Below are 6,631 nucleotides of genomic sequence, written 5' to 3'. Positions count from 1 at the left end.
TAATGAGAGCGTTCACAGGAGTGCATGCACCCCAGCTCTGTCCTGCCCAGGGCGTCGAGCCCTCTCCTGCATCCGCCATCGATCCGTCCGTCCCAATGGCTGCTGGTGCACCTGCTGGGTGCCAGCCCTCCCTCTGCCTCCCTCGGACCCTAAGGCATGGTGAGGAAGGCAGAGAAGGGTAGGCAGTGGCCAGAGCTCACCATGGCAGTTCCCAGAATTTAATGAAATTCCCGGGTATTTTTAACCTTCTCAGGTATTTGAACAATGAAGTTTAAATCTTAGGTTAGACTTGAGTAGTTGTGGGCACATGAAGTGGAAGGCAAGGGTTCCAGGCCGCAGAATCTCAGGAACTGTCCAGTAGTCTGATCGCCGCAGGACAGCAGGCTTGTGTCTATACAGGAGCAGCACCAGCTGGACACTGTGTGATGATCCCGGCAGGACTTGGGAGGGACTGGGGGGGACTCGGGGCGTGGAGACTGGGAGGGACTCAGGAGCAGGACTGGGGGGTGGGACTCGGGGGCTGGACTTGGGGGGGACTTGAGGGGGACTCTGGACAGGACTCAGGGGCACAGGGGGTCCACCCCCAGCTACTGCGGCATCCATGGGCTTCTGTGCCCGGCAGCTGCCCACACGGCCCTCGGGTGGTGTGAAGTCGTTGGCTGATGCCTTCCCCCAGCCACACCCCTCAGCTCCAGGTTGGGGGGTTGGGGAGGCCCAGGGAGTCAGATTCTCAACACTAATTCTGAGTGATTTTCATCATTTTGAAGGTTAGAAGTTCTGGTTTGTGGCTGGAACTGGCATCGAGGTAGCAAGACAGACAAGAGAAAGTAGCCCAGTTTCCTGTCTCCGGGGTGTGGTTTCCTCTCACTGGGAGTTCACAATCCTGGACCGCCCCGTCCACACCGTGTGTCTCAAGGTTCCCCGGTCTCTCAGCGAACTTAAGTGTAGAAGTTTCCGAAAGCTCTTTGCTAGGAAGTCCAGGCCAGGGCAGGGCGCTGAGGTCAGGCCTGGCTGTGCTTAGGCCCCTGCTGACCAGTGCCTTGCAGTGCCCCCTTCCTCCCTCTGCTCGGGTTTGCACTCAGGGGGCAGAGTCACATGTGCGGCCAGCGGGTGTCTGATCATCCTCCAAGCAGACATGTAAACCCGTTTGGTAAAAGCCAGGAAGAGGATTCCCCTTTCTTTTGTGTTTTTGGGGTGTGGCCGTGCCTTCATGGGTACGCTCACAGGAAAATGAAGTGCGTGACAAGGGTATTTTATTTAATGTCAGAGCAGTTAATGCAAGGGAGTGAGATGTTTTGATGAAATAAAATGCATTAAAAGTTAATGTTCATTATGTGGATTAGTCACTGGGAAACCAAAACCGTCCTCTTGGTATCTGTGAGGTTCGAGCGTGGTGTTGGGAGCAGGCGGTGCCTGGTCGTCTGGCCGCTTTTCTGGGGTTTTGAGCACAGCTCACATGCGGCTGGTTCACTTTTCCTTCAAGAAACGCATAGTTTCTGACTGTGAACAAATTTCCTTGATTATTTTCCACCAGAAGGAAAGGACATCTTTTAGATGAGGAAGGATAGTGAATATATAGGGTGGCGGCTTCAATGCTCAACAGATTAGAGAGAATTCCAGAGTCTGGAGAAGATGGGGTATAGGAGCCGGTGGTGGCGCTTGGGGTAAACAAGTCGGCTGTCCTCTGGAAGCTGCGATACATTGTGTTCCTGGGAAGCCCGCCACTGGGGCCTGCGGGGTGCGGCGCTTCTGCTTCGAGGCCCTCGCCGGCCCAGCTGGGTGCCGCACCCTGAGACCCAGCCTTGGGCAGACCTGCTGGCAGGAGAGCTGCGTCTAGGCCTAGCGGGAGTGTCTGGATGGGGCCACCCTTCCCAGTGAGGTTGGCATCTGGGCCCATCGGTCATGTCTGGGCTCACGCCCTTTCCCAGGAACTGCGACATTATTTTGCAGCAAAGGACATGTGACCCGGGAAGGCAGGCAGCTCTGAGCCCAGGGGCGCGACAGAGGTGGTTTCTCCTGTTTCCAGACGCAACACATGCAGGTGTAAGTTGCCTATCACTGCCTCCACCACGGGAGACTTGGAGACAGAGGTTAAAGGGAAGCATGCACTGTCCACCTCCTGTGAGACCCGCCCTCCAAGGTGATGGCCCCCGACTACGAGGACCGTCCTCCACTGGCGGTGTTTGCATGTGTCGGCTTCACTTATGTCTCATGTTTCTGCTGGTGCTGCATGTATTCTGTGTGGATTTGTCAGTGTGTGTCCACGTGTCCTTCTGTGGTTGGCCACGTGGACTGTTTCTAACTTCCCAACTTTCTAAATGCCCCAAAGTACCCCTAATACATGTTTTCATACATAAATGCTTGAAACTTTGCACTGGGTCAAAAGGTAAGGACGCTGGGGGCTCTTGATACATATCAAGTGGTTTCTCAGGAGCCACCTGTGCAGTGCAGCCCGTGGAACGTCTGGCTTGGGAGGTGGGTTTGAGCCCCGCATCTGGTGCGGCACTCAGTGGGAAATCTGCCAGAGACTCTCTCCCTGTGCCCCTCCCCCCCCCCACACTGTCTTTCTCTCTCTCTCTCTCTCTCTCTCTCCTCCCCCCTCTCAAATAAATAAATAGATCTTTAAGAAAAACACTGCTTCAAGGGAAGTTGTGCAGCTGCATCCTCTTCACGCACCACCCTCCACGGCACGCTGGCATCAACTCTATCCTCTGCCTCAGATCCCCACAGCCAGCGTCCTTTTGCTGTAGGAGTGATGCCCAGTCTCATGAGATAGCCTCGCAGGAAGCAGTAGTGAGCAAGCCTATGCGCTGCTGTCGGCCACTGTCCCTGGGCCTTCAGTTGTGCATGCAGGTGCGTGCACACACGTGTCCGTGTACAGGAGGTACCGGTTACCTGTGTGTGTTCCCAGAGACCGGTGCTGCCCCTGGGAAGGCTGGCCCCCAGCGCTGCCTTCTCATTCTGGGGTGGGCCTGTCTGTGGCCCATTGTGTGCCCCATCTTGGTGTGGGCTTCTTCACAGGCCACCACATACGTCGTGACCCTGGACTTGCCTCCAGCCCCGGGACCACCCAGCCACATAAGCACCGCCGTGCAGGGTCCATCGTCCTCAGGGCTGTCTGTGGTGGGGCCGCACATGTGTTATGTTAGGAGACAGCATGCGGAGTGAGCTGGGTCCACAGAAAGTGAGAAAATGTGTCTCTACCCTCTAAAGTCTCAAGTGTGGTCATGGGGAGGAGCTGTGGGCACATACAATAGATCCGCACACTCATACATGCATACATGTGAGCCTGGTGGGTGGTGGAGAGCTTAGGCAAGTTGCCAGCCATGTCCTGACGAGCAGATGCTCCTCCAGGGCTGGCTCAGCACTGAGGAGACACCCAGAGGACGTCCCCACAGGGTCTGACCTGCGAGGTCTGAGCTGGGCTGTCTGTGCGTCACCGTCTTGTTTGAGTCAATCTTCCTGATGTCTGTGTGAGGGGGGACATGCATGACCTGAAAACTCACCCAGGGCGCCTCTGAGCCTTGTCTCCACCGAGCATGGGAGCCTGTGACCTCTGAGAGCTTGGTCACCTCCCAAGACAACAGGCAGCCTGAGAAGCCTTCCATCCGTGCTTGGCCCCCTGTTGCCCCACAGAGCGGTCCTGCCCCATAGGCCACCCATCAGTAGGCCTTGCAAGATCTCATGGGTGTCTGTCTCCTGAGTGCATCCAGTGCACGACCCTGGGCTTGGGGATTATTCTGGACCCTTCAGGCCTGGAGAGGGAGAAGCCATCTGTCCCCCCAGGAGCTGGCACGGTTAGTACCTATAGGAGGAGGCTTCTCTGCTGCCCTTGCAGCATTTCCACCAGCAAAGTGACCTCTTGCTCCCCTTTCTGGTGCCGGCAGTTTCCTGAGACCGTGTGGTGACATCTTTCAGGCTGTGGCCAGAAGTAAGGGCTCATGAGCCTCCTCAGGTGAGTGAAGGTGAAAGCAGCGCTGCTTTGGGGCCAGAATTAGAAATTACTAACAAATAGGAGTTTGCATCGTTTTCCTTTCCCTTGTGGGTCCCAGCGGCTGACACGTTCCTGGATGCTCATGTAGGGCATCAGGCTGCCACCAGAGCGGCTGTCACTCATCTGTTCCTAAGTATAGTGTTGGAATCACCCTACCCTGGGGCCACCTGGACAGGACTTTGGGGAGACTCCCCAGCCTTCATGCTAGAGCCAAGGAAGAGCCCAGAGCGTGGCAGGCTCAGGCCCATGGGCCTCCCCTGGCCGTCCCGGCCCTGCGCCCCAGGCCTGAACATGCAGATGTGGCTTTGTGGCGAGGGCTGCACCCGGGACACATTCCAAGCCGTCTCCAGCATCTCTGCTGCCCCTGGTGTGTGGCCTGAGTCACTCTCGCAGGCGTTCGATCTCCCTAGGGGAGCATGACGGGCATCTGAGCTTTACGACCTCTCACACACACGACGCACTTAACCTTCACAAACATCCTGAAGCAGTTGTGTTTAGTTTTATAGATAAGAAACTGCGTAATGAGTTCAGGGTCACCTGTATCTTAAGCTGATGACAAAGACGAATTTTCTGACTCAAAATCTACTCTCCCAGTTTGTCCCTGGCTGGTGGCCCCTCCCTGACTGTTCTCTCACTTTGGGCACATGGCCATGGCCCCTGTGGGGCTGGCCCTCCTCACACCACGGCCAGAAAAGCTGGTCCTTCTTCGCCGCCCCAGATCCGACCTTGCAATTGTACAAGAGAGCCCGGTGCACTGCCCCCAGGTCCATAGACGCCCGGGCACTGCAGTGCCTTGGGGGCCTCCGTCCTACCCTCCCTCCAGTGAGGAGGGCCTTATGTCCATGGGGCCTTATCTCATATGGTGCCCACGGCGTTCTGCCCTAGATGGGAAGCCTCTTCACTTCTTTTAGAAAACACAAGGGCTTTTCCCACGACGCTGACTGCCCTGGCCCCCCAGGCCCTGGAACTGCTTGGGTTGCAGTTCCTCCTCCACCCTGTGGGGACTGTACCTGCCGGGCTGGTGGGGCTGGCAGCTAGCTCAAGGTTGGTGTCTGCTCCACCGGCGGCACCTGCATTCAGGCCAGCCTGGTGCCATGTTCAATCAGCCCTGCATGGCTGTCCTGTTCCTGAGCAGAAACGAGCCCCACCAGTCTCAAATCAATATAACTTACAAAATGGTATTAATTCTTTCAAAACTCCTAAGAAAAGACATTTCCAGGCTTGGGTGGTCTCACTAGGAAGTTCTACCTTTTTTTTTAAAGATTTTATTTATTTATTTATTTATGAGAGACACAGAGAGAGACAGAGAGAGAGAGAGGCAAAGACACAGGCAGAAGGAGAGAAGCAGGCCCCATGCAGGGGGCCCGACATAGGACTCAATCCCGGGACTTCAGGATCACATCCTGAGCCGAAGGCAAGTGCCCAACTGCTGAGCTACCCAGGCGTTCTTCTACCAAACATTCAAAAAGGAGTGAATTCTATCAACCATTCAACAAACAGGAGAGAACTCCTGATCCACTTTACGAAGTCACATTCCCTGAAGACGAAAGGAGAACACCCAGAAAGGAACCACAGGTCAATATCATCCATGACCTTAGACACAAAATCCTAAACACAATATTAGCAGATTGAATCCAGTGATGTATGGGGGTGCTGGACCGCATGAGATTTACTCCAGGCATGCACGGCTGGTTCAACATTCAGAGTCCACCGTGTCCACAGAAGAGACACACCATCTCCTCAGTTGGTGCAGAAAAGCCTTTGATAAGATCCAACACCCACCTGTCATGAAAACTCCCAGAAAACTAGGCGTAGACATTCACCTGGATAAAGAGCATCTACAGAAGCCCTGAAGCTAAGAGCGTGCGGGGTGAAAGGGTGAGTGATTCCCCCCTCCCCCGAGAGCAGGAACAGGGCAGAGCTGTGCCCTCTCGCTATTGCTCAACCTGGTCCTGGACATTAGAGAAAACAGGAAAAGGATGGGCAGCCCGGGTGGCTCAGCGGTTTAGCGCCGCCTTCAGCCCAGGGCCTGATCCTGGAGACCCTGGATCGAGTCCCAGGTCGGCTCCCTGCATGGAGCCTGCTTCTCCCTCTGCCTGTGTCTCTGCTCTCTGTGTGTGTGTCTCTCTCATGAATAAATAAATAAAATCTTTAAAAAAAAGAAAAGGACATAACAGGGGTGCGGTCAGGCAGGAAGAAGGATAACATCCCTGTTTGCAGATAGCAGGACTGTCTACGTGGGAAATACCAGGGGAAGTTCCCCAAATCTCCTAAGCAGAAGGAAAGATGGGCCGTGTTCATGGATTGGAAGACTCTACAGTCTAGCTGTTTGCTCTCCCCAGCTGGTCTGTGAAGTCAATAAAACCTCTCTCAAGATCCCAACAAGAATTTCCGTAGATGCAGACAGCTGATCCTGAAATCCATGTGGACAGGCACGAGTGCTGACATCGTAGCTACAACAATCTCAAAACCCAGAAACAAAGTGTGAGTCCTCGCTGCCTGATATTCATGTTCATTATGTAGGTCAAGGAGCCAGGGCCGATGACGCTGGCCGAGAGGCAGACAAATGCACACGATGGTGAAACCATTCGGACCCAGCCCAGAGTGTCCACCGATTCTTGACAGAGTTGAAGAGCC

The 6,631-nt window shown here is 54.9% G+C and overlaps 1 protein-coding gene across 1 annotated transcript in view; it reads left to right on the top strand.

Moving 5' to 3' along the window:
- The first annotated feature begins 3,616 nt into the window (after positions 1-3,616).
- The window catches only part of KCNG2 (potassium voltage-gated channel modifier subfamily G member 2), a 55,437-nt gene continuing 52,422 nt past the window's right edge, over positions 3,617-6,631 (top strand). The window contains 1 exon segment of the mRNA XM_038525704.1: positions 3,617-3,955. The gene's annotated coding sequence lies outside the window, so the exon portion shown is untranslated.

Source organism: Canis lupus, chromosome 1 (assembly GCF_011100685.1).
Source record: "Canis lupus familiaris isolate Mischka breed German Shepherd chromosome 1, alternate assembly UU_Cfam_GSD_1.0, whole genome shotgun sequence".
Classification (NCBI taxonomy): Eukaryota; Metazoa; Chordata; class Mammalia; order Carnivora; family Canidae; genus Canis; species Canis lupus.
This window is presented reverse-complemented; position numbering and strand designations above follow the sequence as displayed.